Source organism: Euprymna scolopes, chromosome 16 (assembly GCF_053919585.1).
Source record: "Euprymna scolopes isolate OS-2025 chromosome 16, ASM5391958v1, whole genome shotgun sequence".
Taxonomy (NCBI): domain Eukaryota; kingdom Metazoa; phylum Mollusca; class Cephalopoda; order Sepiida; family Sepiolidae; genus Euprymna; species Euprymna scolopes.
Genome location: NC_136497.1, coordinates 98,789,635 through 98,809,919, shown reverse-complemented (window position 1 = coordinate 98,809,919; position 20,285 = coordinate 98,789,635).

The following is a 20,285-nucleotide window of genomic DNA, read 5'->3' as shown; positions in this document are numbered from 1 at the left end:
GCTTATCCCCATTTCAGAGCAGAGTTTTTTTTTTTACTCCTCTATTACAGTGTCCACCATCTTTTCTCTATTCTGAAGAAGGCAATCTGTCAACGCCGTCAGCCTGACAGAACTTTGTTGCAAATCCAGCCCCTATTCTTGGAGATACTTCTGGGGATCATTGATTTCTGGGAGAATAGTTTTCCAAAGGCTCAGAAATAAAAGAAACGGAAACGACAATATCGAGTTGAGAATTAAAGATGTATCTGATCTTGTGGTTGCATTTTCTCCTTCTTCTGTGAGCTCTTCCAGGGCAATAACGACTTCCAATAATTTTTTTACTAAAACATTTACAGCATCTGCTCGACTAATCCATCCAGTTCCCATGGTCCGCTTAATACTTAGATCGGTCAACTAAATCAAGACGTCTCAGCGATGTGTAGATGCAGAAAAGAATGAGAATAACCGGTCCAGTATGCCAAAAAATGTAGCAGAGTGAACCGCTACAGAAGTGGCATGTACACAAGCCAGATTTAAAAAATTGTTTGTACATGGCACAAATAAAGCTTTTGGGTTGATTTTGGAGATTGGTTTCTGCACACCCGATCGGTGGCCTGCCATAATAGCAGCATTGTCAAATGCCTGGCCAATACAGTCACCAATCTGAATCCGATCGTTCTCCAGTTCTCTCAAAATCAGTTTAGAAATGTCTTCCACGCTTTTACTTTTTGTTTCGATGGAGCGGAGAAACGACTCCTTCACTGTCACTTTATTTTCGTCAATTTTTACGTAGTGCAACCCCTCATTGATCTGGTCCTTGTGAGATACATAAGGAGTGCTATCAAAAATTATGCAAAAATATTTGCTTTCTTTGATCTGATCAATGATTTTCTTTTTTTGCCAAAATGCTCACAAATTCATTTGGAATTTCTGGTGACAGATAAGAAGTAGCGATTTTCCTTCCCAAGTTAACTTTCACCAAATGTTCACGGAGCACAGGGTCAATAAATTTCACGGAGCACAGGGCCAATAAATTTACCAATTCTAAAAAATTCCCTTTGTTTTCTTGATCTCTTTCATCATTGTTGATGTCTTCCTGGTGACCCCGTAGTGCCAGATTCTGCTTTGCGAGAAACATGATGATGTCCAGCAATCTAGCTAGAATTTCCCGCCACTTTTTAGTTTCTTTCTTAATAAGATGTTGTTCTACTTTGTCAACTATGTTTCCTTTAGCAAGTCGGATCTCTAGATCCTTCCAGTTGAGAACGTAAAATGATTTTACGTTGGACGTAAAATGATTTTTTTCATTTCAGAGACATTGTAGCATTTTAGAACACTAACCCAAAATTATTATTTTCCTCATTCTGCAAGCTTTTGGGGGTGGGAGTCTAAGCGATTACGCATAGATTTACAACTTTGCCAGTAAGACGTCGACTTAGTGGAGATTTTTACAATGTTAGAGTAGCCTGTAAATGATTATTACTCATCATTTTAGGTTAAATTAATGTACGAAAGTTTAAATTTAAAAATAATTGTTAGTGCTTTTTTTCCGGCAAGATTTTCAAGATTTTCATATGCAATCGCATAAAACAAAATGAAAGTCGAATAAAACAAAAGGAAGATATAATTTTTAGCCAAGGGTGTTAGTCTAAAATTCTCACAATGTATTTCTATTATAATTATCTGTATTTTGTCTTTTTTTCTTTCTTTTTTTCTGCATTAAAACAAATCAATCTACTACATATCTATGACATTGTCAGTAGTAATAACAGGGCAAATATTGATGATTAGGGTAAACACATGAACATTGTTTGGTAGAATATATATATATAGAACAGTTAAAAATACATTCACATCCGTTCAAGTTAAGAATTATTTTCTATATAGTAACTATGTTATTTAGAAACTCATGTTTCTTGACAAAAATGTTTTGTTTAATTTTTCAACATTTTCTTGAACATGTAATTCAACTTCTTTCTTGGCAAGGTTACCTACAGAATTTATGCATCTTTTTTTAAAACTTTGTTTTACAAATAAAATAAATTTACATCATATTTTGATGTTATTATCATTTTAGTTTAGTGATAATTTCAAAACAATAAATATTTATCAGTAGTACTCTAGAAGTTTCACCGAGCACAAACCTAACCACAAGCAGAATTTTATTGCAAATCGCATGCAATATGACCTAAACATACATTAAATGGACGTAAAAATGCTCATTTGAATGCCCCAATAGACTGTGAACTTTATATTACTCCTCCAGAGGGATTTATAATGAAAAATAAAAACAGCATGTGGCGACTTAACAAGTCATTGTACGGTATACAGCAGAGTGCTCAGTGTGGGAATACAGTATTTCATGATTATATGATTAAACAATAATTTGAACAATGCCCAGCAGACCCCTGTTTATATATCCAACACAAAGACAATAAACTACCGATTTTGGTTTTTACCAATAATGAAAAATTTAATTAAATCGGTTTTGGAATCGTAAATTAAGGGACATATTTTTTCGATTCCGATACCTCCAAAAGTTCCGATTTTTTCCATTTTCGGTATAAAATTTCAAATGTTTTGTTAGCTTTTATTTATTTTGATTTATGTTTTATTTTCTATTTTTATCCTCTCAAAATGTTGCCCCCCCCCCCCGGTATATGCCGTTCGTAAAATAGGGACACATTTTTCCGATCCAATACCCCCCAAAGTTCCGATTTTTAAAAAAACCATTTTCTGTATAAAATTTAAGATATTTTGTTAGTTTTTATTTATTTTTATATATTTTTTTCTATTTTTACCCCCTCAAAATGCCGCCCCTGACATGGGCAGCTCGTAAAATAGTGACACATTTATCTGATTCCAATACCTCCAAAAGTTCCGATTTTTTAAAAAACTTTTAGGTATAAAATTTAAGATATTTTCTTAGCTTTTATTTATTTTTATTTATTGTTTCTATTTTCTAATTTTTAGCCTCTCCAAATGTCGCCCCTGATGTGTGCTGCTCTGCTCATAAAATAGGGACACGTTTTTCTGATTATGTTTTTCTGATTACGATATCATTTACAACCTTTTCGGCATAAATATTCAGATTTTTGCCACTGCGTCTAGATCAATGAAGGTTATTTAAACTCATTCTGTTTGAATAATTTAAAACTTATACAGAAAAACAAATATTGGCCAGATAACTACTATCATATTCTTATATGTAAAATATGAATTATAAACCTTGGTGATTACTTTAAAAGTGTTGCGGGACTGCGGGTGTCAATGTTCGTCCCACAAACTAAAAAAAAAAAAAAATAAATAAATAAATAAATATATGTGTGTAAAATGATGTTGAACAATCAAACAAAGATGACCGAGGCGGAGAATAAATTTAATACGAAATTTATTTTTTCAAAATCGTAAATAAGTGAACAGAGAAGACCAGAAAGGTTCTTTTTAATTGAAGTCTCTTCCTGCGACTGAGGTAATAAAGTGAAATGAAGTAGAAAAATGAAAGTTCTTGGTTAGAAATAACCAGTCCTTTTTAGGAAGAATTAAACAACGTAAAAGACAATCGCTTAAGAAGAAGAAAATGGTAAAAAGTCCATCTCCATGTCGAGAAACAGATGATGGGTGCGCAGGCGTTTAACGCCCTGTGAACGGAATCGATGTTGATATTTACAGCATGCTGGCTGGGGTCGACTGATGGTTTGGGCGCAAAATGCCCTTTTTATAGATTCCAAATCGGCTTCACGAACGCTGTCTGAAAAAATATTTTTGGAAATTTGTTTCCTTCGTAATCCGATTGTATTAAAAAAAAAAAAAAAAAAAAAACCATCTTTGAGACGTAAGATGCTTTGGAAGACGCCCGCGTGGAAAGACAGGGTTTAGTTTTTATGCCCACAGAATTTGCGTGGGTGTAGAAAGGAAATGTGCGCGTAGCTGAAACGACTTTTACACTGCCGCGGCCGCACGCGCAACTTTGTTTTACAGTTGGAGCTGCGCGCCATTATTCTGTTTGAGTAGATCTCGCCGTTGCCACGGCGAGACTACGATAAAAGTGTTTCATACTAGTCATATGGGCTGGACTAAGTAAAATTTAAAATATATTTTGTTTTTTTTCTTAAATTAATAAAACTACTGATGAGGTATCTTTTTTTTTTTTTTTACATAAACATCACCACTTATCAAGGCCGATAGGCCACTCAAGGATAAGGGTTAAAGAGTGTAGAGTAGTCAAAAGGACAATATAGTAATCGATAGTAATGGAAGTTCGGTAAATTTGTTAACTTAAGTGGAACGGCTCATCAGAAATTTGTTCACGTTGGACTTGAAGTCAACCATATTATAGAAAGCTGGAAAGCAGGAAAACGGAAGACAATTCCACAGGCGTGCAGTTCTAAGAAAGAAGCTTTGATCATGGAATCTATGTTTATTTAGGTACAGATAAAGAGTGGGGAAAATTATTCATAATGTTTTCAGCTAGTCTAGTGTTTCTTGTGAAAGTTTGGCGAGGGGGGACCATAGATTGAAGCTCAGTTGAACACTTTCCATGAAAATAACGATAAAGCAGAGACAAACTCGCAACATCTCTTCTGTGAGACAGAGGTTGCAAAGAAGAGAAAAGGACATCTCCCACTAGGCCACAAAGTCTATTTTGAACCCTATCAAGGCAGGACAAGTCCTTTCTAGCAGCTCCTGCCCAGATGTGGCAACAGTACTCCATCCTTGGACGTATCTGGCTCTTATATAGATAGAGAATTGCATCAGCAGTGAGATATCTACTGGATCGATAGAAGGATCCGATCATTTTTCCAGCGGCCTTGGCAACAGATTTGATGTACGTATTCCATTTAAGATCAGGAGTAAAGGTCAAGCCCAGAAGCCTGTCAAAACTTGAGGCCTCCCCAAGACGAGAGCCATTCATTTTAATTGATGCCAGATGGGGATCAGAACGTTGATGATGTAAAGATAGAAGCTTGGTTTTAGATGCATTAAAAGTAACCAGCCACTCCTTTCCCCATTGTACAACGTGATCAAGATCAGAGGAGAGAGAATCGGAGAGAACTTGATCGTTTACTGTCTTAGATGTGCTACCATAGATGGTAGTGTCATCAGCAAAAATGTCTACGAATGATGTAAGGATGTGATTTGGAAGATCATTAATGTAGATCAGGAAAAGAGATCGACCCCTGAGGGACTCCAGCATTTATACTGTGAGTTTCTGATTTTCGCCCATCAACTACTACTCTTATGAACCTATCAGAGAGAAATGATTTAATAATTGAGAAGACATTTCCAGCAATACCATAGCTGGAGATCTTGTGAAGTAAACCTTTATGCCATACCCTATCAAAGGCCTTTGATATGTCAAGAGCAATTGCCCTAGAAAAGTTGCCTCTGTCGAGAGATTCGCTTATCCTATGAGATATAACTGTAAGCACATTTGCTGTAGATCTAGCAAACGGAAACCATATTGTGTGTCACTAAGAAGGTTATTTTTGCTGAGATGGTTGATTACTTCTCTATTTAACACAGATTCCAGCAACTTACTCATGATGCACAGGAGACTTATTGGCCTGTACTGAGAGGGGGATGAACGATCACCTGAATTCTTAAATACAGGGCATACTGATGAGATTTTCCAGGGTGATGGGAAGCAATTCTCCTTAAGACAACGTTTAAACAGTTTTGTAAGTATGGGTGCTAGTTCTGGTTGAAGTTTTTTGAGTACTATAATTGGAATATCGTCAGGGCCAGTTGCTTTACTGGAATCAAGGTTTTTATGAGGACTTTATTAAAAATGATTGTTCAAGCTCATTTTAATTTAATTTTTTTTAAATTATTTGCACATTTTCTAAACTTATTCAGAAAAAAAACACCATTTTATTTGTAATCTAGACAATTACTTTACAATTAAAAACGCGAGTTATCTTCCTTGCGGATATTTTAAAAATATTTAACGTCAAATAAACATTACTTATTTGTTATTGAGACGCATCACGGCTATTAGAGGATGCACGATATAAAAAAGACATTCTCCAAATATTCAGATAACACTCTCTGCATAAATGCTATAGGGCGTTCCATTCTTTTTACGCAAACTAATTCTTTACTCGAGTAAATCGTAAAGCACATCATGTAAGTTCTCTGAAGTTGGCCACCAATGACACTGCGAGTTTCAAATCATCGGACTTGCTTCACCAGCAACCGAAGCATTTCCCATAAGAAAAATACATCGTCGTCGTCGTCGTCATCATCATCATCATCATCATCATCATCATCATCATCATCATCATCATCGAATGCAATATTACAATACGCAATATATAAGCACTGCAAAACAAGTAAATTTTCAGAAGAAAGAATAGACTTCACATACAAAAGACTACACGTACATGAAAGAAGTAAACAAGCACTTATCATTAATAATGAATATTGCTGTCAGAAGATTCTGGTCGACCAAGGCGATAAAATTTTACATCGCTAACGAATTTAACCATCACTCAATTAACGTTGGAATACTAACGTTTGCGGCGATTTGATGCTGATTAAAGTCCACCTTCATATTAACCTATAATATGGCTACTCTGAATTGAAACTACTTATACTGCTTTGACCGGTAATACACTTAAGTTGTAACATGATAATTAGCATTTCTTTATATTTCAGATATACAAGACCCGAAATATAAGGAACTGCTAATGAGTATAAACTATTGATGTTTCAAAAGCTTTATATGGTTCTTCGTGCTGACCGTCAACGAAAATAATGTATTAATTAATTTTGAGAAATGTCTATTTACTCGTGTCTGTCTATAAACACCATGGATGTCCAGCATCAGCCAATGGAAATCGTTGCAACACTCCGACTTTCTATGTTTAAGGCTTTCGCCAAAATAGCCCTGGTTTGATTGAAACTGTTTTCTCTGCGCGTAACACTTGATTAGTCATTCTGAGGTGAGATTTTATCCCTTCTCCGTGTAAATCGCGAACCTAACTACCATTTCAATAATTCGCACCCAAAATAATAAACACCCCAAAATATTGACTGTCTTAATCAAATGTTTTGTTTTAAATGTTTGGTTTTAACCTTTTGAGTGACGGACGCCTATGACACGTCTCGAAGTAATGTTTATTGATCCCCCGACAAAAGGAAGGTGGACCTGCAAATTCACCCTTGTCTGTTCGCCTGTTTGTCCATTCATCTGTCCACACTTTTCTCAATAACAACGCCTTGGAATTTTTTTTAAATTTTGCACAAACATTAAACATGATATAAGTAAAAAAGCAATAGGACAGATGTTCCAGAAAAACTCTGGTTGCCTCCTAGGGGTGCCTTTCGGGTTAAAATGGCTAAACTTGTGCTTATTAACAAATATTAATACCTTGGATTTTTATATAACCTTCTGAAAAGTTGAAACTGACTGATTTCTATATAATTTTATTTGTCTATACTTCGAGATAACTCTTGGGTGAGCCCCAGGGGCTCTTTACGGCTAATAAAAACACTCCATTTTTGGGACTATTTTACCATATTTGTCCAAAATTTTCTGCGCATGTCTAGTTAGCAGTTTTGCATGGTGCTGAACTCAAATTTAAATATGTTAAGATGTTGGGAACTTTTAGGGCTACATGAGGGGAGGGGATGACGGACAGTCATTTCTTTTTTTGCATGGCACAGAACTCAAATTTACATATGTTAAGGCCTAAAATTGCACCGTTTGTTCATGTTTGCCAGGATTTGACGTCCCTTGGGGGTAGAGGCAAATGCTGAACTCAGCCATGTTTTTTATGCCTCGTTCACTATGCACTCACAGGGGACCATGCGTGCTTCACTTGTTTCATGCTTAATATTAAAAAGGATAACTCGCGTTTTTAATTGAGTATTGAACACTTTCCACCATAAAGAATCACATGAAAATCTTAATCCAATGTTTTGTTTTAATCTATTTTTTTTTTAAGTTACAGAACCTAGTCGCAAGACAAATGATTTAAGGGACTGGAACTAGGATATGTTTAAAGTTTTGGGCATATTTCTTCATGAAGAATGGCATGTAAACACAAAATATTGCATGACTATATATTGGCCTATATCAACTTTGTCGCTAAAATACTTATTGAAATACTTGAAACAGCATTTTGAAATAATAATGACTTTGTTATAAGCACGAAACAAAATCTTTCTCATTGATTTATATAGATAAATAAATATTAACATTTTGGTAATTTTGATACAAATTTATTTACTTTTTAAATGAGACTGTAAAGAAAGGAAAAAAGATATCAATTTTCCTTTTCATTTGCAATTTTAAAATAGATTGCAACTTGTCGAAAATCACCCCCCTAAAGAAGGGGACATTTGAGCATAAATGCTTATATTTGTCCAGGAAATATAGCAATATTATAAAGCAGAAATGCTTGTTATATGAAAATCAAAACAATCATCGAAGAGTTAATTAACAAAATGTCCTTTTTCACAAGGGATATGCAAATTAGTTAACCTTGCGACTGATTTCGCATATGCATAAACAGCATATATATATATACATATATATATATATATATATATATATATATATATATATATGTAATGTAATAAAGTTTTAACTTAACATTAATTTTTGTCTCTCTATCTTTTTTTTTTATAAATTGCTTCTCTTAATAGAGTAGAGTTTCATCTATTCTGTTAGCTTTTTCTCTCCCAAGATGGTGCGTCTATTGTGTAAAGTTGGATTAAGTTGAAATGGGTCATTATGATGTCACCGTTAGTACAAAAAATGGGCCCGATTTTTGCATTTATTCATTTAAATGATATAAAGTATTAATTAAATAATTTGTCCTGTTTTTAATGGAAAAATTGATGGCCAAACAAAACTGGAATAATATCATTTTGTGCAAATTCAACAAAACAAAATCTTCAATTCCAATTAAAAGTCTATTTCAATGGGAAGGTTTTTTTTTTATTTCTTCAATATTTCTAAGCTTGAAACAAACACGCACATACAAAAGGAAAACTAAAAATTATTTAGATGTTCATTGATGAGTCTTTATTGTTCAGAGAATTGTTGCAAATGAATAAAAACATTTAACATTTGAAATGCGTGGTGCGTACTTTGATGTGCAAAGAATGTTCTTTGCATCAAGAAATGAAATCAATGATAGAAAATCCCACAAAGAACTGCGGCTAGTTTCGTCTGTTGTGTTCGATTATGCTTATAGTCCAGTCAAAATGCAGCTGAACCTCAAACAAATTGCTAACAAAGATTTTTAACTTGCAAGTTGGGCATGAGTAACCTCTGTTTCAGATAAAAAAAAAAAAGTTTACCACAAATAACTTTGCCGACAGGGGTCAACGGCCTGCTCCATCTTTAAAATCCAACAAGTAGGCCGACTTTGCATATTGCTTACAGCGTCAAGATGCAATTCCCAGTTCCCGGTGTATTCTGCCTTGATAAAGAATTGCAGGATCTCCACCATATCAAGGTATTGAATCCATAATTTTGCTGTTCGCTGGTCAGCCATCGCATTCTTCACGTAGTTCTCTGGACAATCCTGGTTATGACTCAGATGACAGAACATCATCCAATGTCTCAGTCTCATCAAGGAAACCTTTTAATAGCTCTTGAGCTTCCTTCGGGTTTTCATTTTGAGAAAATAACTCTTCTGCATCAATGTTGGGTTAATCATCCTGAATGACATGTGAAACTGGCAAATCATAGGTTTTTGCTAAAAAAATAGCATTCAGAGCAGCATCAACTAAGAAGATAGCTCGAAGGGCTCTTGCAACTGCTTTGCCATTTAGCATGTGCTTGACTATGTTTTAAACATACACAAGTTTAAAAAGTTCCAGAACCTAGTCGCAAGACAAATGATTTAAGGGACTAGAACTAGGATATAACTCTCATCATTACTTTGTATCAAAGTGGCTGATCGAATGTTAGAATTGGTGTGATGTTATTTTTCATGGCTAAATCACTAATATAACATAACGTGGAGTACATGCAGGTTGGGTTATCAGGGTCCATGTCGATCATTGGCAAAAAGCTATGGCTGATTTCCCAGGATAGGTTCCTTTGTGCATTGACTACATATAAGGTCTGACCATGCAGGTCTGTATGGATATTAGATTAGTGAAGCCTCCCAAAGGATGTCAACATTGGCAGTGGGATCGACAATTCCATGAATTCTATGCACAGAGCATTATTAAATGTCACTGGTTGTTTGTTGGTTTACTATGAATCTAGGAACTTGATGTTGATCCTTCCAACCCTTATTATATCTTCTGAAAGGACCTGGATCCTTGGAACCGTTTTGTGTAAAAGATGATGTGATGACCATACCGTGGAATATGTCAAATCCTTACATTATGGCCACATTATCAGCCAAAAGGAAGGAAGGAAAGATGGATGGTCTCATATTCAAATAATAACTTTGTGGAATGGCCATGTTGAAAAATGGCTCTTACCCTCAATCTCTCCTTCCGCCCCCCCCCGTTCCGTTTACTAACTAGGAAATTTAATCTTTGACATTAACATAGAGAAAACTATAAATTTCCAAAATGTTATAAAACTTATTGTTATATTGTTATATTAAAAGCTGCCCGGAGCATATTTTTTCCTAATATACAAATTAATTTAGGGTCAACATATTTGACATTCGATCAACGCTGAGAAGATAAGCTAGCAAATAAATAAATGAACAAAGCCGCATAGTTGCTTTATTTATACCCTCTTCAGCAGGTCAGACAGAAGGTCAAGTGTTGGGTTGAGGAAAGTATTTTGGTGGAACGAACTGGATTCACACCAAGGTTGTCAGTCCGAGTCATTAATCACTTAGCCACCATCACCTTAGCTAGTTATCGATCATGATGCAATCCACTGACCAATGACATTTTTTGCTACTCGCGTTCGTTTTTATCAATTAAATCTATAGAACCAAAGGTTAAAGCTAAAATAGGGAAGAGGGAAGAAACAGGATAAGATGGAGGGGAGATTAAAACAAGGAAATGGAGGTGTTATTTTTCTGACAGAAACGCAGGAAACGCTTTATTTACTTTTCATGTTTGTTGATAACATCGAGTGACTCCTCTGTGTGTGTGGGGGGGGGGGCTACTTACTTTCTTTGCTTTGTATAAGTAAACGGATAAAATACACTTTTTTTTTTCAGAAAACATAGCCGACCATCTCTTTTTTTTCTCCTGTTATCTCGCGATTCAATTCCATCGTTTCTGTAATCAACCAGATTGCTTTTTCTGTTCTCTGCATTTTTGTTCCATGATGTTTATCAGAAAAGAACATGTTTTTTTGCCACAGTCCGTTAGTTCATTTGCATTTTTAATTAGCTTGTTAGAAGCAGCAGCAAGAGTGAATGTTATTTTTATGTATCAACTCTCGATTGAATATAATCTCAAATCAGCAGTTTCTTTAAATTAATCACAGATATTCACTTTCAAAAATTCGACCGGAAAACCTAAACGCACAGCCTTTTTCCTCTTTTCCGACACTTTTCTTTTGTGGGAACATGATGAGAATTAGCAGCGAACCGGATGTTAACGCACCCACCATGATAGTCAAAATGAAAAATCATCTTTTGCACATGGCTCCACGCATCGCTTCCGCTTGGGAAGAAAAAAATAAGATAACCACAAAATAATTATCGACCAATGGCAGAGCTCCACGCCTAAAATAAACACCTCAAATATCACAGTCGCTGGGATCCAGTTTGCCATTATAAAACGAGGGTTTTTAGGGAACCAGGAGAGAGGAGGATAGAGACGACGAAGATGCCGGGCTGCTAGAGCTGATGGAAGAAGTCCCTCGCTTTCCAGTTACAAGCCAGGACACGCATCACCGACAGTAGGATGACCGGCCTACCCTGACCCTCTCCATCGTCTAAAAGATAAGTTAAATTTTACGAACATTCATACCTTGTCAATTCATACATACCTACAAACAGTTTACGAACAGTCATTCCTTGTCAATTCACACATACCTACAAACATTTTATGAATAGTCATTCCTTGTCAATTCACACATACCTACAAACATTTTATGAACATTCATTCCTTGTCAATTCACACAAACCTACAAACATTTTACGAAAATTCATACCTTGTCAATTCATACATACCTACAAAAATTTTATGAACATTCATACCTTGTCAATTCACACATACCTTCAAACAGTTTACGAACATTCATTTCCTTTGTTAAATTACATTCCATCCTACGAAGACTTTGCCTCTTCTAATACAAATTATTGGTAGTAATAAAATCGGTTCTCAACCTTCAATATTCGTCTGTCTTTATATGGAGTCAGAATCTACACACTTCCAACGTTATTCATTTCAGGTATTCTTGGTTGTGGGCTCTATGGCATCCTTTCCCACCCTTAATCCTTCTCATAAATACTCAGGCCATACTTTCAGTGACAAATTGAGCACTAACCAAACCTAACCTGGTCACTTTGAGCTCGAAAAGTCTCCAGCAAGTAGCTTACATATGATAAGAGATTTTTACGAATTACTGCATGCCAATCGACGATAACACATGCACACAGCTTACTGAACAAATAAATACACACAAATTCAAAGACTTACACGTTTCATGACTAATAAAATCGAGGCAAAGTAATATATACACACATCTACAACGCATGAACATTTTACACACAGAATTAAATACAAACTCGTATGGAAACAGCCAAAATGAACACGTGTATTCAACTTCTGAACTCTCAATCTTTACCAACCTTTATTTTGATTGTCTTAGCAAGTTGTCAATAAAAATTATTATTTGGTATGAATAAATTTTTTCGTTGTTTCATTTGATAATGTTGTATCTTAAACACGATCAAAATTGGTTCACTAGTTTTCACGAAAATTTGCATCAAATATGTGACTATGGACGACACGCAAAAATTTGGCCGAACCAAATTTTTTTTTAGAGAAAACTAAGAATTGAAAACTAGTGAACCAATTTTGATCGTGTTTAAGATACAACATTATCAAATGAAACAACGAAAAAATTGATTCATACCAAATAATAATTATTTACGTGAGAAATAGCTTATGAAACTCTGGTTCTCCCCCAAATCAAAAATGATTGAAAACAAACCCCAAAATTGACTAAAAGTAAACTTTTTCATAAATATTTAAAAGTATAATAGTTACGTTTATTGGGAACGTTTTTTTCTTAATTGTGAAATCCCAGATTACCCGATGGCAGCCAAGGCCACTATTAGTTTATTTAATCACCTGGTCACTGAACAACAAGGATACTAAAAAGAGCTCTCGATTAGTTTCAATAAAAAGCAGAGAAATGTTGGCAGCTGGTTTGGCTGCCCCATACCCAGCGTTACCATCTTTAAAGGAAGAAAATTAAAAAAAGAAAAGAAGAGAACTTGAATGCCTACTAGACACTATCCTCGAGTGTCTAAGGTTTCTCTGTACAGAAGTTTGTTAGAACAACCTGGCATGAGGATAACTTTTCCCTAGAAGTAAACCCTGACCAAATATTCAAAATCACATAATATTCGCAGCACAAATAAGATCTCCTCACTATGGCTAACTTACATTAGCTTTTACGAGGAATGGTGCACCTTTCCTTAGTGATGTTACCTCAAGTAATAGCATGAAGCTGGATACTCCACCAGACTAGATAAATTCTTGTCCTAGAATCCAGTAAGACCAAGAGACAAAAACGAAAGATATACTGCAACATATGAAAATGGTTAATTGAGGAGAGAAAAATTATGTTCTCAATTTCTTTACTAACTCAGTATTTGAGAGATAAAGAACTTTAATGGCACATTCGAATATCTATGTATCTTACATAGAGTTCAAGGGTTAGTCCCAGGTAGTGGGACCCTTGGTTTCTGAGAACTTTGACTGAAGTAAAATAAAACAAAGAGAGAAACGCAACTCGATAGCTTTTCCTGCTTGTTGTTTTGCTGCTGACCGTTGAGAAAAACATGTTTTCCAAAATCACTCTTCCTTTTTCTCTTCCTTTTTCTCTTTCTCCCTCTTTTCGATTTAGTCATCAAAGCGACAACATTCATTTCACCACGTCGCTAAGTCCGCCTTTTCCTATCTCCTCGCATTTGGAAATGTTATGTTCTGTATAGTTTGTGAGCGTAAATAAATCCAACTCATAAGTGAGTCTTTGTTTATCTTTGTTTATACGTAAGAACAATTAAGGAATCGAAAAATAATTAAGTTTTTGTTTTTTCACTTAAATTCAATGGTTCCCGGTATCATCGATGTGCAATAAAAATGGATTTCTTGCTTGCCAGCTCATCAAGGAAAATTACCACATCGAACAAGAATTTACTTCTTCTTTGAAACAATTTATTTCGAACTACTGTCCTTATATGATGAACTTTCACTTTCATGGTTATGGGCTGTTTTTTCTCAAAAAATAATCACATAAAAATCAGTAATTTCAAACCTCGTGCGATTCACACAAACTTCTTACCTTGCTAATCCTTCATTACAAACACTCCACACAAGAAAACACTTACAATTTCAACTAATATTCCTGACGCGTAATTAAATAAATGGTGTTTATTTCATGTTGATACAGTGATTTCGAGTTTTTTGTCAAATGTCGTTATTTTCAGGATTATATATTTTTTTCTTTGTGTAAGCATGTGGATTGGTGAAACTTATAAATCTGCGATCTCGTTAAATTTACCTTTAATGGTCCCACGAATACTTCAAAAAATTTCAGCACCTGCAACCTTGGTCCACACAATTCACAGATTCTCATCATGACTCACGCCCTTACAAGTTAGTGACTCCACGGTCAGTACCTACAATTGATAATATTCACCGCGAGTCCTACAATTATCTCACTATTAATAAAACGGTGTTTTTAAAAAGTATAATAACGAATAATAATTGTTTTACTTGAATTTCAAGTAAAGCAAATTTTACCTACGTAACTGTAATGTCGCAAATAGTAACATATTCCAAAATTACGGAAAACGATAAGGTAGATAAATAATTATTCATGAAAATTTATAATAAAGAAAAACTAAAGCGAAATTAAAAAAAAATTATCAACATGACCATATTTTTAGTTCTTCTTTTCTAAGCCCCCCCCCCGACAATATATCTTTACACGGTTAATAATATATAAGCAATTAACCGATTATTTAGATATTAACAAACATATCTAAAATTAAAAAGAAAAAAACATTTGATTTGAATAAAATAAGTATTTTTCATTGAATTTTGTGTTTATTTTGCTCACTATTCCCTGTCAACGTTAAACATAAGTTAAAGAAACGATGTCTCCACCCCCCCCCCCTTTTTCTCGAAAAACGTATCAGAAGCCAACGTTTTCTGGGGGAGTGGCAGTGATAGTAGTGTGAAGGTTGTATCGCGAAGTGATTCAGACGAACAATAAAAGGCAAATGGCTTGAATATGTTAACCTCTTTCTTTCTCCATTTCGTTTCGAGTCACTTTCCTCGTTACTTCCTAAAGTAAGTTTTCACAGGAATGTATTTACTCAAAGTATTTTCAACCAATAAAAATTGTTTCAAGACTCCAAAGTAAGAAACCTACGTGAAAATAATAAGCCAGTGCGAACTTAGAAACTTCTATAAGACCTGGTCAACAAAATCATTTTTGTCTAAATTCTAGCAGTTCGCCACATCGTACAGTACGACAAGTACGTATTCTCTACAGCCACTATCCTGTGCCTTTGACCAGGAGAGGCAAGATTGGAAGGGTTCAATGACTCACATACAAGCTTATTCATCTAACACACACATTCTTACACACTAGCAAAAGTCAGGTAAAGAAAAACAAATTGCTACTCACAACTATGCATATACTAACAAGAGCAAGGTAAACCAACACACATGCATACACAATGCCAAACACGCTCATACATATATTATTTACACATGCATATTCACACTATGACCATATTTCCCTACATATTTCGAAGCATTGTGATCACTAATTCAACTTTCGTCACTCAAACAAATTTGCATGAGCAAATATTTCAATAATTGCAAGTGATATGTGTTTATCTCTTATATGAAAATGTTTTGTTAGAAAATTTCGTTTTCTCCATTTTTCATTTACAAAACTCTGTTTATGTTTTAGTTAGCACTTGCTAACTGGTGACCCTTCTATGCTCTCAATGTTTTATTTATTTCCATTTTTATATGAATGCACACCTGTATTTATCTTTCGTTTTTTTCTTTTGCATGAACATAACATTTATAGACAGTTCATATTAAATATTGATGTGTTTTTGGTCATATTCAAAGATATTATCATCATTCAATATGACCCTACTAAGACCATGGACCGTGCTACAGTATTATTTGTATTGCTCGCTCATCCGTCCTCTCCTCACTTAAGAAAGTGAGGAGAGGACGGATGAGCGAGCAATACAGAAGAAAAATGTATGCGAATCGGAATAAATAGCTGGATTAAATAGTTTTGCGATTAGATGAGGCCCCAGACTCATACGAGATTAAGCGATAATAAGCGCCATTTAAAAACTCAGAAAACGGGTTTGGAGTTTATTTTAAAATGAAGTGTAACATGACCATTTGAGAACATAGAATGGTCACCAGTTAGCAAGTGTCTCCATTCTAAAATATATATAATTTGCCCTCCTCGCCTCACTCTTTCAGTTACATGATCTCACAATGGTTGTAGAAAATATTTTTTTATCCCTTTTTAATTTTTATCCTCCCACAAAACTCTATATCACCGTTTTTTTTTGTTTTTTTTTTTCAAAGTAATTACATGACACCGGTTCATTATTCCACTTATTAAATCCCTTACTTTCATGCCATGTTCATTTCAACAATTGTTGTTGTGATTGTAATGATGATTATTGTGGTGACAATGAATGAAATGTGTTATTATTGACTGTAAACATAGTAATAAAGTTTGATAAAGTTAAAGAAACAAGACAAAGTTTTACTGCACTTACATTGCTTCATTCTGTGCTGATGTTCGTGTCAATATAATTCGTGAATGCGTTGCGATCATCTGGATCGTCAACGTCATCAAATTCTTTACTGACATCTACAGTTGCTTGTGAGGTCGGGTTTTCTTCCAAGTCTTGACGAAGAACTTTTTATTCATTTCGAACAGCATAGTAGTACAAGGGGTACACAGGTGAGCAGAGCCTTCAGATCGGCTAGTTTTTCTTTACAGTGCGACGACGTATACAGGGTGGTCAAAAAGTCAGGTAACATGTTAAAGGTAGAAAAAACAATATGATCCATTATAATCTCTATTCGTTTAATATTATTTGTTTAAATATTTGAGTGTAATATATAAACTACCCCTCCTGATTTCTGGCTTTGGGGCTATGTAAAGGATAGCGTTTATGGCAAGAAGCCTGATACAATAGCGTCTTTAAAGTTATTTATTGAAGAGGAGATTGCGCGGATATCAGCTGACATGATTACACGTGTTACACAATCAGTGGTTAATCGCTTCCAGCGATTGATAGAGAGAAATGGACGACAATTAACAAAATAAACATATTTCATGTTGTTTCATTTTATATTTCAATGTATGGTACTTAAATATACGTGTATTGCTAATATCGTTTTCGTTATATATATATATATATATATATATATATATATATATATATATATATATATATATATATATATATATATATATATATATATATTGAACCCGTAGAAAATCAAAGAGGCTATTACTATGTTGCACTCACCATTCAAAGTTTATACTGTAGCATCTTTTGTCTCCATTCTAAAATATAAATAATTTGCCCTCTTTGCCTCACTCTTTCAGTTACATGATCTCACAATGGTTGTAGCAAATATTTATACCCCTCTTTAATTGTTATCCGCCCACAAAACTCTAAATCACCGTTTTTTTTTTTTTTTTTTTTTGCTTTTTTCCAAAGTAAAGACATCACACCGGTTCATTATTCCACTTATTAAATCCTATATTAATATTACATGCTATTATTCCACTTAATAATATTAATATTACATGCTACGTTGGCCTAAACCTAAAAATTATGAAAAACTCCCTTTTAATTTTGAGTTCAGCAGAATGACAGAGTGGTACTTTGGGCTTGTTGTTAGCTTAGCGTTTAAACCAGTTGTTTTTAATTACCGGATAACTATTTCCAATGACGTTTCTGAAGTTTTGAGATGAGGATTGGTTATAAGTAGTCCGATGAATGATAACACATACTATTTCCAAGCACGGAAAACACCTTTCTCGGTATCATTTTTGAATACGTTACCAAAAACACAAATTACAATAGGTAAATTATTGATTTAGCAAGTGTTGTAAAATTTCTTCGGCAATATTTTATAGGAAACGTGCGTACATTATGTTTGTTCAGGTGTACTCTTCGTTGCGTTTACATTTACTGTTTTCTCGTTTGTTCGGTGAAAATAGTAGTCTTGCATTGTAAGTATTATTGTCATTAATATTTTTATTTTTGTAAGTATTATTATTACTATCTGTTTTATTTGTAGTAGTAGTAGTAGTAGTGGCTTATCCTCCCTGGGCGTAAGCTTATACTAGCTGTATCTAACCGAGTAGTGAGTACTAGCTGTGTCTAGCCTAGTAGTGATTGCTACCCGTGTCAAGCTGTGTAGTGAATGCTAGCTGTGTAGGGAAGCCCCGGGCGTGAGTTTATGCAAGATGATTATTAAGGACCCTGAGGGTTTGTAGCTCGATATGCATTAATTTGCATATGCAATGAATTAGTAGCCCTAAAAGAGATTATAAAACACCAAAGGTTAGGAAGAAGTGATTAGCACAAATTATATGAGACGTCGTAAAAAGTTGGGTGCATGCTGGTGGTTATTTGATGTTATTTTTTTTTTTCCTAATTCGAGCACAGTTTGCACACACAAAATAAAATGAATAGATAAAATGCCGTTTTAACAAGTTTTGTCAATTTGCTTTCCAGAATATTTTAGATCATACTGTGTGAATTGTGTTTGTGCACGTTTTTTTTTAAATACTTTTTTTCTGCGTATTCACTAAGTTCTTCTTCTTCTTCTTCTTCTTCTCATTATTATTATTATTATTATTATTATTATTATTATTATTATTATTAGTATTATTATCATTATTATTATTAGTAGTAGTAGTAGTAGTAGTTTCAGCAATATTTAGATCTATTGTTTCTTCAAGTTTGTTTCTTTCGTACCAATCATGCTTTTTCTGCTTATTCATTATGTTGTTGTTGTTGTCGTTATTGTTGTTGTTGTTGTTGTTGTTGTTGTTGTTTTTGTTCTTCTTCTTCTTCTTCTTCTTCTTCTTCTCCATTCTTCTTCCTCTTCTTCATTATTATTATTATTGGGGAATTGAAACGATTTTCATTGGTTGAAAAATATTGTGATTTCACATGTTCCTATGAAACTTACTTCCATTTGAAAGTGAGGACGAAAGTCAAATAAAACGAATCGGAGAAAGAAAAAGGTGTAAACAATTACAGACATTTGTTTTTTAATGTTCGTATAAATCACTTCAGTCGACACAAGTTTATTTCTTAATGTTTAATAATGAACATAATCTAAAAATCTCTATTTTAGATGGCGTTGCATATCGCGGTATACCTTAGGCATATATATATATATATATATATATATATATATATATATATATATATATATATATATATATCACGTAATCACGTAAGTATCTTATACTTCTTTTACTTCTTTTTAAGCAAAAAACATTTGTTAAAACTTCAACACTTCCTTCATTAACTTGTCTGTTTTTACTAGTTATGAATAAGAATCAGAACCTTTTGGGTAACGGAATCAGGAATTTTTAGCTTAATTTTCGGTTTCCAAAAAAATATAATTTTAAAAATGTTGTTTTAATTGTTTTAATTAATTGCTTCACTTAATCAAGTACTCTAACAATATTTGAAAGAAAACAAACAAACAAACAAAAACAAACAACATCTAATACGCCCCTCCCTACAATTTATTTTGCTTTTGCAAAATAATTGGATGTTTAATTCCCCTTAATTAATATCCTGCCGATCTCACCCACTGTCCTCTTGGGGTGACGATCATCATGCAACTGCCGATATCTTTAACCATTATCTTTAAATGGTTCTTCATTGGTAATAATAAAACATGCGTACATTTTACAGGTTATTACGGTAATCCGAAAAACAAAATTTTATTAACTAAATATCTAGAATGTTAAAAAAGATTCAGAATTTGTAATGGTATCAGAATCAGAAATTTACAACAGTGTAGGTAATTGTATCGGAATTAAGAAAATATTGGAATCGATCAGTCCTTACTTTTTACGCAAATAG